At 38.3% G+C, this 11864-nt stretch overlaps 1 non-coding gene across 1 annotated transcript; it reads right to left on the reverse strand.

Annotated features, from left to right (window-relative positions):
• Window positions 1-487: 487 nt before the first annotated feature.
• On the reverse strand, window positions 488-594 carry LOC128283119 (small nucleolar RNA R71). The gene has a single exon (XR_008273460.1). It is a non-coding gene; the product is annotated as a small nucleolar RNA R71 (small nucleolar RNA).
• Between the last annotated feature and the right edge of the window lie 11270 nt (window positions 595-11864).

Raw genomic sequence — 11864 nt, forward strand, 5'->3', positions numbered from 1 at the left:
CTTCTGAAAAATAAGAAGTCAAGCAGCTCAAAGATAAACTACATAAATGAATAAAAACCAAGGTCAAGGAAATGAGCCTGCTAACGCTCAAAACCCAATCCTTGTTGTTGATGACAGGGATCGAGCGATAAGAAAATACGTTGTGCCTCTTTTCAATGAACTCAATCCAGACATTGTTAAACCTAAAATTGAGGCACCTCAGTTCTAGTTGATGGCTGTTATGTTTCAGATGCTTCAGACCTTGGGATTTAGTGGAATGCCTACAGAAGATCCAAACCTTCACCTCTGACTGTTCATGGAGGTGAGTGATTCCTTCAAAATAACTAGGGTAATCGAAGACGCATTGAGGTCGAAGTTGTTTCCATACTTGTTGTGAGATAGAGCACGAGCATGACATATTTCATTACCACTTGGTTCAATTTCTACATGGGAAGAATTAATGGAATGCATTCTGGTTAAGTATTTCCCACCTAGAAAAAAAATACTAAGTTACAGCTTGAGATTACTAGTTTTCAGCAAATGAATGATGAATCTCTATACAAGGCATGAGAAAGATTTAAAGAGTTACTATGCAAATGCCCTCACCATTGGATTTCGCATTGTATCCAGCTAGAGACATTTTATAATGGTCTCAACGCACACACTAGGATGGTGGTAAATGCTTCTATGAGTGGTGCTCTCCTTTCTAGGTATTATAATGAGACTTATGACATTATCGAGAGAATAACCAATAACAACTATCAATGGCCAACCAATCGAACAACTTCAGAAAGACGAGTAGTAGAAGTACAAGAAATGGATGCGCTCACTTCATTTGCAACTTAAGTCTTTTCAATTTCTCCAATACTTAAGAATTTTGCTACTAATAGTCTGAATAAAGTTGCAGCTCAGCCACCAAGTGGATTCGACAATGTTTCCTACATATTTTGTGGGGAAGGACATTTATTTAAGAATTACCCATCAAATCTTGAATCTGTGTAATATGTAGGAAACCAAAATAGAAGTGGAAAAGGATTATATTCCAACTTCTACAACCCTTCGTGGTGAAACCATCCAAACTTCTCTTATAATAACCAAGGATCTGAACCTAGTAACATCTATATGTAGCCTGGGTCAAAAAAACCTCCAGGTTTCAATCAACAAATTTAGAAACCACTACAAGCTTAACCTTCTAACGACTTAGAGAACTTGTTGAAGGCATACATGGCTATGAATGATGCTTTAATCGAAAGCCAAGCAACAACATTGAAAAATTTGGGGAACGAAATGGGTTTGTTAGCTACGGAGCTTCGTAATAGACCACAAGGAGCCTTACTGAGTGACATGGAAAATCCAAGAAATACAGGCAAGGAACACTATAAAGCTGTGACAGCCCTAAAGTGACCCTAGTCGGAAAGCGATTTTGGGACCGCTAAACCGAGTCACCAAATTATTTGAATATGATATTTATTGTCTAAAATATGTGAATATGAATGTGTGAAAGTTTTAAGCTTCGATTTAGTCGATTGCATGTGAATTCAGCTAATAGGACTTATGTGTGACACTTTTGAAATGTGATAGGTTAATCTATAAGGATCTATTAGTGCATGTAATAAAAGGGTGGACTTGCATGTCAATTTCCCCCTTAATTTAGTAGTGGTGGCCATGACAAGGAGGGTGGACAAATGTTATGGGCAAAACATGTCATAAACATGTTATGTTAGTGATTTATGTTAGGAAAAATAAAATAAGGAGTATGGGCAATAAAATAATAATGGGAAGGTAAATGATGATGAAAAAGAAAAGAGAAAGAAAAGAAAAAAAAGCTCTCATGTTGTTCTTGGCCGAATAGAAGAAAGAGAAGAAGGGGGAAGAGCTTGAGAAAATCGGCTATGGTGGTTTGCTAGACTAAGGTATGTTTGATGTTGTCCATGAGATTCATGCATGTTTTTAGTTGTTAGTTTGAGTTCTACCTAGCCCATGGTTTAAATCTTTGCTATGAGATGGAGAAGATATTCGACCATGGGTGTTGTCTTCTTGGTTGATGTTTGATGTTGTGGTGATGAGGCACGAAGATGAGTTAGGTTTCGGCTAAGGTGGATTTGTGTTGATGTCATTTGCATGCTAAGTGTGAAGCTTTGTAATGATACATGTGATGGTGATTGATGACTCTTGGATTTTCTTTTTGGCATTTTTGAGTTAGACATTAAGTTCTTTGTGTAGCCCATGACCAAAATTGAATGGTATGGTGTCTTGATGCATTCGGCCATGGTAGAAAGTAGATGTGAAATGGTAGTAAGGTGAAGTGCAAAATGTTAGTACTTGATTACTAGTGTATATATGCGTATTAGCCGAGTTTTGAACTTGAAACAAAATGATATATAATCAATACAAGTAACCATACTTGTAGGAAGTATTAAGCATATAATCGGCCTCAACATAGACATGCATATTCGGCCATAGGAAGAAGATTGGTGTTGCATGTATTCGGTTAGAGGCAAGCATATTGATGCTTTTATCTTGGCTTAGACAATCGGCTAAAAGTGAGTGTGGGTTAATATGTTGAGTTGATTCATGATTTCATATGTATGTGACTTTAATGTCTAATGTATATATATGGGCTAAGTACCTTGAGTTCCTCTTTTCGATGCTCAAATGATTAAATCAATTTATTTGTTAAATTAAGCTCAAGAGCAAAGGGGAACTAAATCCGATAAAGGGAAGGAAAAAGTGGTCGAATAGCCATCGAAATCGTTCGACAACATCCGAGGTAAGTTTTCGAGTAACGAGACTTAGTTTACGATTTGATTAAGTCATGACGTATGAGCATAACAAATATACGGTGATATGATGATTCTACTTGAATTATATGTTGAGTTAATTAGTCTATACGTATGACGGGTAGCCGTATGTGCATAGAGATCGTGTCATAAAGCAAACTAAACCATGCTGTTTGTATGTGGCTAGTGAGCCGAAAATGGGATTGCTTAATACGTGACTTGTGTTTGAACTCTAATTATGAAAATGAAATATAGATGTGTCATGATTTATTGATATGTGCATGAATATTTGGATGATAACCGGGCTAAGTCCCGAAGGCATTTGCGCTAGTGACTAGTTCCGGGCTAAGTCCCGAAGGCATTTGTGCGAGTTACTATATCCGGGCTAAGTCTCGAAGGCATTTGTGCGAGTTACTATATCCGGGCTAAGTCCCGAAGGCATTTGTGCGAGTTACTATATCCGGGCTAAGTCCCGAAGGCATTTGTGCGAGTTACTATATCCGGGCTATGTCCCGAAGGTATTCGAGCGAGTAGCTATATCCGGTTAAATCCCGAAGGTACTTGGCTTGGGAATGAGCGACCTTGCTGTAATAGTTTCAATTAATACGCTCGTAAAATCCCAGCGATGAGGTATGTTTCGTATATGCATTGAATTAGTTGATCCCTTACAAATAGTATTCGCTCAGTCGATAAATGAGCTACCGGCCTTTGGCTAAGTTGATCTTTTGTGTATGAATATAAGGGTTGGTAATGTGAAGTAAGTATGATATTGAGAATTTGTGCATATGAAATTATCCGTTTAGCCATATGAATGCTACACTTTAGTTGTGTCTAATTTCATGGCTCAAAACTTACTAAGCATTAAATGCTTACTCCGTTTCTTTGAATCTCTGTTTTATAGATTTTGGTTCGTCAGCTATCGGACTCGGGATTGTCGAAGTCGAAGTCGTCCACACTATCAAAGCCCCTTTTGGTAAACTTTTGGTTGAGCTTTGAGATGGCATGTATAGGACTACCCTTTTTGATGTTGGTCATGTACCTTTCGGTATTGTACAAATTTGGATAGCCATGCGAAAATGGCTTATATATATATTTTGAGCATAATGTTATAATCATCTTGTATGTATATGGTTATTGAGAGGTGTGGATATGCTTGGCAATGATTGGCCATTGGAATGGTTAATCACAATCATATTTTGTGCTATATATGCTAAAGGGTTAGTTAAATCATGGAAACTATGTAATAGGTAAAGTCTACCCTAAAGGCAGATGCTGACAGCAGCAGTGGTGTGAATTTAAAAATCATTAAAAATTGTACGAATGGAGTTAAATAGTGAATAAATTATGTAATCGAACCTTGATGAATCTACTTTCATATGGAAGAAATGAAACAGTCATATAAGTCGGATTTTAAGAGATATTTAAGTTTTCGTGGAACAGGGCCAGAGCGATTTCTGGATCCCCTGATCTGACTTTGGAAATTCATTATAAATTAACCAGAGATAATTATAAGTCATGCCATATATGTATAGATTCATTTTTGAGTCTAGTTCATTAGAAACAAATGGCATAAGTATTAAATCCCTGTACAGAGAGATATATAATTCTTAATGCATGAAGGTCAGAGCGGTTGAACCCTGAAACAGGAGAGACTTTAACTAATAAACTGTACTAATTGGCCCAATAAAAAAATTCTAGAAAAAAATTTTTAGATGGATATATGAGTCTAGTTTCAGGGAAAATTTACGGAATAAGTTTTCGAGCTTCGGAACTCGAGATATGATTTTTAAAGTGGCTGTGATGCAGTTAGCCAGCATGTCTGGAAATTTAAAAATGAACCGTGTAAGTCAATGAAATAAGTCCGTAAATACCTCGTGTTCGACTCCGGTAACGGTCTCGGGTACGGGGTGTTACAATTAAATTGGTATCAGAGCTACGGTTTAGTCGATTCTAGGACTACCGTAATACGTTTGGGTCTAGCTATACATGCCATTATGTGATTATTTGATAGTGTGGTGATTTCTGACAATTGAAAATGTGTTTATTATAGTAATGGATCCCGATCCCGACCGAAGCGGTGGTGATGATCTTGAGAGTGTAGCGCCTGCTCCCGCACAAGGGACAGCTCGGCGGACTCTCAACCTATTGCTAGTAATCCGAATGATGAAGCTAGACAAGCTTTCTATAGCGTGATGAATGATTGGTTCAACCAATACATTCGAACTAATCTGACATGCTCCACAACCTCCATTCCCGACTAATGCCACCCTGCACCTACAATACCTCCGAATCGACCAAATAAGGTCAAATAAACCCCTAGTTGACAGAATCCGAAAACACGGGGCTACTGAATTTAAAGCTACGGACAGCGATGATGCCGAGCAAGCTGAATTTTGGTTGGACAACACTATCCGGGTACTCGATGAGCTATCTTGCACACCCGATGAGTGCCTAAAGTGTACTATCTCCTTGCTACGTGATTCTGCCTACTATTGGTGGAATACGTTGACTTATGTTGTGCCCAGAGAGCAAGTAACTTGGGAGTTCTTCCAAACCGAGTTTCGAAAGAAGTATATCAGTCAGAGATTCATTGACCAAAAACGGAAGGAATTTCTTGAACTCAAACAAGGTTCCATGTCGGTTACCGACTATGAACGAAAGTTTGTAAGGCTTAGCCAGTACGCTCGAGAATGCATTTCCTCAGAAGCCGTAATGTGTAAACGTTTCGAGGATGGACTGAATGATGATATAAAGCTGTATGTTGGCATTTTGGAAATCCGAGAATTTGTGGTACTTGTCGAGCGAGCTTGCAAAGCCGAGGAGCTCAGTATGGAGAAAAGAAAAGCTGATATGGGAGCAAAGGAGTTTCGTAAGAGGTCTTCGGGGAGGCCCTTTCAACAGTCATCGAAGAAATTTAGAGTGCACGAGTCACTTCGGTCGCCAGTGTTGGAAATGATCGTCGAGACAGAACGGAGTGTCAGTATTGTGGTAAATGGCATTCGGGGAGTTGTAGATTCCATGACCGCTCCTGTTACAAGTGCGGATCAGTTGACCACTTTATTAAAGATTGCCCAAGGTTGTCTGAACAGAATGTAAATCAGAGTGGGAAACCGGGTGCTACTACTGCTCGGGGTAGACCATCTAGGAATACGGGTAATGCTAGTGGCGGTCAGAGAGGATCTAGAGATGCTACAACCAGATCTGAGGCTCGTGCTCCTGCTAGAGCTTACGCTATACGCGCACGCGAGGATGCTTCCTCGCCAGATGTTATTACCGGTACTTTTACTCTCTTTGATACTAATGTGATTTCTTTGATTGACCCTGGTTCTACTCATTCTTATATATGTGAAACCTTAGCATCCAGTAAGACTCTACCTGTTGAGTCTACTGAGTTTGTAATTCGGGTGTCAAATCCCTTGGGTCGTTACGTGCTTGTCGACAAAGTGTGCAAGAAATGTCCCCTAGTAACCCGAGGTTCCTGTTTTCCGGCCGATTTGATGCTTTTACCGTTTGACGAATTTGATGTTATCCTCGGTATGGATTGGTTGACCGTACATGATGCAATTGTAAATTGCAAAAGAAAAACCATCGATTTGAGGTGTGTAAATAACGAGATAATCCGAGTCGAGTCTACTGACTTGAATAGGTTGATAGCTGTAATATCGTCGATGCTGGCTCAGAAATATGTAAGAAAGGGGTGCGAAGCATACCTTGCGTATGTACTTGATGACAAAGAGTTAGAAAAGAAACCCGAATCTGTGCTGGTGGTTTGTGAATACCCGGATGTTTTTCGAGGAATTACCGGGTTTACCACCTGTTCGGGAGGTAGAGTTTGGTATTGAGCTTGTACCTGGGACTACGCCAATTTCGATAGCTCCGTATTGTATGGCACCAACCGAGTTAAAAGAGTTGAAAGCTCAGTTGCAAGAATTGACGGATAGAGGTTTCGCTCGACCCAGTTTCTCACCTTGGGGTGCACCAGTATTGTTTGTGAAAAAGAAAGACGGAACCATGAGGTTGTGCATCGACTATCGTCAGCTGAATAAGGTGACAATAAAGAATAAATATCCGATGCCACGTATTGATGATTTGTTTGATCAACTAAAGGGCGCCTCAGTGTTTTCAAAGATAGATTTGAGATCGGGTTATTACCAGTTGCGAGTTCGAGATTCGGATATACCCAAAACTGCTTTCAGAATGAGATACGGTCACTATGAGTTCTTAGTGATGCCGTTTGGGCTCACTAATGCCCCTGCGGTATTTATGGATTTGATGAATCGGACCTTTAGACCGTATTTGGATCGGTTTGTAGTCGTGTTTATCGATGATATTTTGGTTTATTCGAAAAATGAAACCAATCATGCTGAACACCTGGGATTAGTGTTGCAAATTTTGCGGGATAAGCAGTTATATGCTAAGTTCAGTAAGTGTGAGTTCGGTTAGAGAGGTTAGCTTCTTGGGTCATGTGGTATCCGTGATCGTATTCGAGTTGACCCGAGCAAAATTTCAGCCATACTTAACTGGAAGCCTCCGAGAAATATTACTGAGGTTCGGAGCTTTTTGAGACTTGCCGGTTACTACAGACGGTTTGTGTAACGCCCCCACGCCCGAGACCATCGCCGGAGTCGAGTATGAGGTGTAACTAAGCTTAGTTTAACATTTTTAGAACTTTGGATTATTTGTTTCTACATTCACAGCTTTTAAGCTACTTGCGTCACAGTCACAAGAAAATCATATCTCGAGTTAGGAAACTCAAAATTAATATCTGTAAATTTTCCCTGAATCTAGACTCATATACCTATCTACTAATTTTTTTCTAGAATTTTTGGTTGGGCCAATTAGTACAGTTTATTAGTTAAAGTTACCCCTATTTTAGAACTCGACTGGTCTGACCTCTGTTTACTACGAACCACATTTCTCTCTATAAAAAATCCATATGACTATGAGATTTATTTCTCCTGAAACTAGACTCAATAAGGATTCTGATAATATAAAATAAACTACCTAATTATATCTTTACAATTTATGGTGAATTTCTAAAGTTGGAACAGGGGATTCAGAAACTGCTATGACCCTGTTTCAATAAAATTCAAATATCTTGTAACATATAATTCATTTACCTGTTTCATTTGTTTCATATGAAACTAGACATAATAAGCTTCAATTTTATATGTAGTCCATCACCAAGTTAAATTTCTATGATTTTTAGTAAATTTTAAACTCGCGTCGGTGTTGCTGCAAGATTCATTTATGGCAAATTTCATCCCTTTTATGAGTTTTTATGCACTAAGTATCTTAATAATTTTCCTTAACATCAAATATAATCTAAACTAACTATTTTCATAATTTATCATTATCAAGCATTTCCTCAACCATTCCATCACCATACCATAAGATCATTTACACAAAAAAGTATATTGCTATACATGCCATACTTAAATTTACAAGCCATTACCAAAAGTCTTAGGATAGTGTGGTGAGCCTTGACCTATCCCGACTCTCGAGCTGGCTTGTCCAAAACTACAATGAGTAAGAAGGATGGAGTAAGCATAAATGCTTAATAAGTTCATATGCAAATAATAAGTAACATAACAAACAGTCATACCAATCAACATTAGCATGTATCACTAAAACACATATCACATTTTTAATCATTTTCATCATCTTATTACCTTATCGTGGTTGTATCAATACTCAACCCGAGGGTTAAATACATACCTGTCCAAAATATCCATTTCACATCACTTACCAATCGTCTCTTTACATCTCGAATATTCCTCCATTTGAGTAGAACTTTACCCGTTGAACACATCGAATATAATTGGATACATGGATAACTTGCACATAAGTGCCATATATACAATCAAGCAATCATGTAACCCGCCCATAAGCGAACTCAGACTCAACTCAACGAGCTCGGGCGTTCGCATCCATAAGTGAACTCGGACTCAACTCAACGAGCTCGGATGCCTAGTTACATTTCACGAACTCGGACTCAACTCAACGAGCTCGGACATTCGCATCCATAAGTGAACTCGGACTCAACTCAACGAGTTCGGATACTCAACCATCCTAGTGACATGTCACTTGTATCCTAATCTATTCCTAAGGTTCAAATGGGCTTTTTCCCTCGATCCCACATTTGTCGTCTTCCATGGAATATCGGAACCGATACTCGGTAGCAATTCATATTTATCAAGTAGTAAACATGATTTGCATATTACTCAACATTAAACACAAAGCATAATATTTCACAATTAAAAATCAGCGTATCATACAATTAACATCAATAACTTAAAAATAACAATTATGCTACATTATTTACACATGAACTTACCTTGGTACCAAAATACAAGGATTTTGCAATTTAGTCCACAATCTTTTCTTTTCCTCGATTGAGGTCGATTCCACGTCTTTCTTGATCTAAAATAACACATTTAGCTCATTTAATACTCACATTATCAAATTAATCCTTAACTCAAATTTTGGCAAAATTACAATTTTGCCCCTAAACTTTTGCATATTTACATTTTTGCCCCTAAGCTCGGGATTAAAATTTATTCCTTATTCTTATGTTTTACAACATGCTGATCACTTTTCTCTTCTATGGCAACATCAAATTCTCACTCTAACATGTACTTATGACTATTAGGTATTTTTTACCGATTAAGCCCTTTTACTCGTTTTTGCTCAAAACCGAGTAGCACAAGTTGTCTAACATAATTTAAAACTTCATATTCTATCATAAAACATCAAAATACACAAATTTCACCTATGGGTATTTTTCCAAATATAAACCCTAGGTTAAATTATTGCTAACATAAGCTTTATCGAGTTATCGGGATCTCAAAAACGTAAAAATCATTAAAAACGGGGCTTGGAATCACTTACTATGGAGCTTGGAAGCTTGAAACAAACCCTAGCTATGGAGAACCCTTGAAATTTCAGCCTAATGAAGAAGATGGACAAAAATTGGCTTTTAATTTTGTTTTTAATTCATTTTAATAACTAAATGACCAAAATACCCTTACTACTAAACTTTCCAAAAATTCCTTCCATGTCCTAATTTTGTCCATGAACTTAAAATTGGTCAAATTGCTATTTAAGACCTCCTAATTAATATTCCAAAACAATTTCATACTAAAAACTTCTAGAATGCAAGTTTTGTAACTTATTCGATTTAGTCCCTACTTTCAATTTAAGCACTTTAGGCATAGAATTTCATCACGAAATTTTCACAAAATCATGCAATCATATCATAAACCTCAAAATAATTATAAAATAATTATTTCTATCTCGGATTTATGGTCACGAAACTACTATTCCGATTAGGCCCTAATTCGGGATATTACAGTTTGTGAAAGGTTTCTCGCTGATAACCACACCAATGACGAAACTACTTCAGAAGGATGTTAAGTTTGAATGGACAAAAAAGTGTCAGAAAAGTTTCGAACAATTGAAAACTCACTTGACGGAAGCTCCAGTACTAGTGCAGCCCGAATCAGGCAAGGAGTTCGTCATTTATAGTGATGCATCCCTACTTGGGTTGGGTTGCGTATTGATGCAAGGAGGTCGAGTTGTGGCCTATGCGTCGAGACAATTAAAGCCACATGAGAAAAATTATCCGACCCATGATCTCGAACTAGTTGCCATCATATTCGCTTTGAAAATATGGCGACACTACTTATTTGGTGAGAAGTGCCATGTATATTCGGATCACAAAAGTCTCAAATATTTGATGACTCAAAGAGACTTGAATCTGCGACAAAGACGTTGGCTCGAGTTGTTAAAAGATTATGAGCTTGTCATTGACTATCACCCGGGAAAGGCTAATGTGGTTGCGGATGCCTTAAGTCGTAAATCACTGTTTGCTTTACGAGCGATGAATGTACACTTGTCTATTCTAACCGAAAATGTGTTAGTGGCAGAATTAAAGGCCAAACCATTATTGATTCATCAAATTCGTGAAGCCCAGAAAGTCGATGATGAATTGGTTGCAAAACAGGCTGAATGTGTTCCGAATATGGAATCAGAGTTCCAAATTGGTGATGACGATTGTTTAAGGTTCAGAAGTCGTTTGTGTGTTCCAAGAAATTCAGAACTCATTTTGATGATTCTGAATGAAGCTCATTGTAGCCGAATGTCAATTCACCCGGGGAGTACGAAAATGTACAACGATCTGAGACGTCAGTTTTGGTGGCATGGTATGAAACGAGACATTTTCGATTTTGTTTCGAAGTGTTTAATAAGTCAGCAAGTGAAGGCGGAACATCAAGTGCCTACGGGTTTACTTCAGTCGATCATGATACCTGAATGGAAATGGGATCGAGTCACGATGGATTTTGTATCTGGGTTGCCAGTGTCGGCAAGTAAGAAGGATGCGATTTGGGTTGTTGTTGATAGACTGACTAAGTCGGCTCACTTTATCCCCGTAGGTACGGATTTTTCATTGGATTAACTAGCTGAATTGTATGTTTCTCAGATTGTGAGATTACACGGGGTACCGATTTCTATTGTATCGGATAGAGATCCGAGATTCACCTCGCGATTTTGGAAGAAATTGTAAGAAGCTTTGGGTACCAAGCTGCATTTTAGCACCGCTTTTCATCCACAAACCGATGGTCAATCCGAGCGGATAATTCAGATACTTGAGGATATGTTGAGATGTTGCATCCTCGAGTTTAGTGGTTCATGGGAGCGGTATTTACCTTTGATTGAATTCGCTTACAACAATAGTTTTCAATCAAGTATTAAGATGGCACCTTACGAGGCTTTGTACGGGCGTAAATGCCATACACCATTGTTTTGGACCGAGTTCAGTGAAAGTAAAATTTTCGGAGTGGATTTGATTAAAGATACTGAACAGAAAGTAAAAATAATTCGTGAAAGCCTGAAGGTAGCATCAGATCGTCAGAAGTCGTATGTGGATTTAAAACGAAGAGATATTGAGTATCAGGTGGGAGACAAAGTGTTTCTCAAGGTCTCACCTTGGAAAAAGATACTCAGATTTGGCCGTAAGGGCAAACTGAGTCCGAGGTTCATAGGGCCATATGAAGTATCCGAACGAATTGGTCGATTGCGTATAGATTGATTTTTCCCCCTGAA

This window comes from Gossypium arboreum, chromosome 10 (assembly GCF_025698485.1).
Source record: "Gossypium arboreum isolate Shixiya-1 chromosome 10, ASM2569848v2, whole genome shotgun sequence".
Taxonomy (NCBI): domain Eukaryota; kingdom Viridiplantae; phylum Streptophyta; class Magnoliopsida; order Malvales; family Malvaceae; genus Gossypium; species Gossypium arboreum.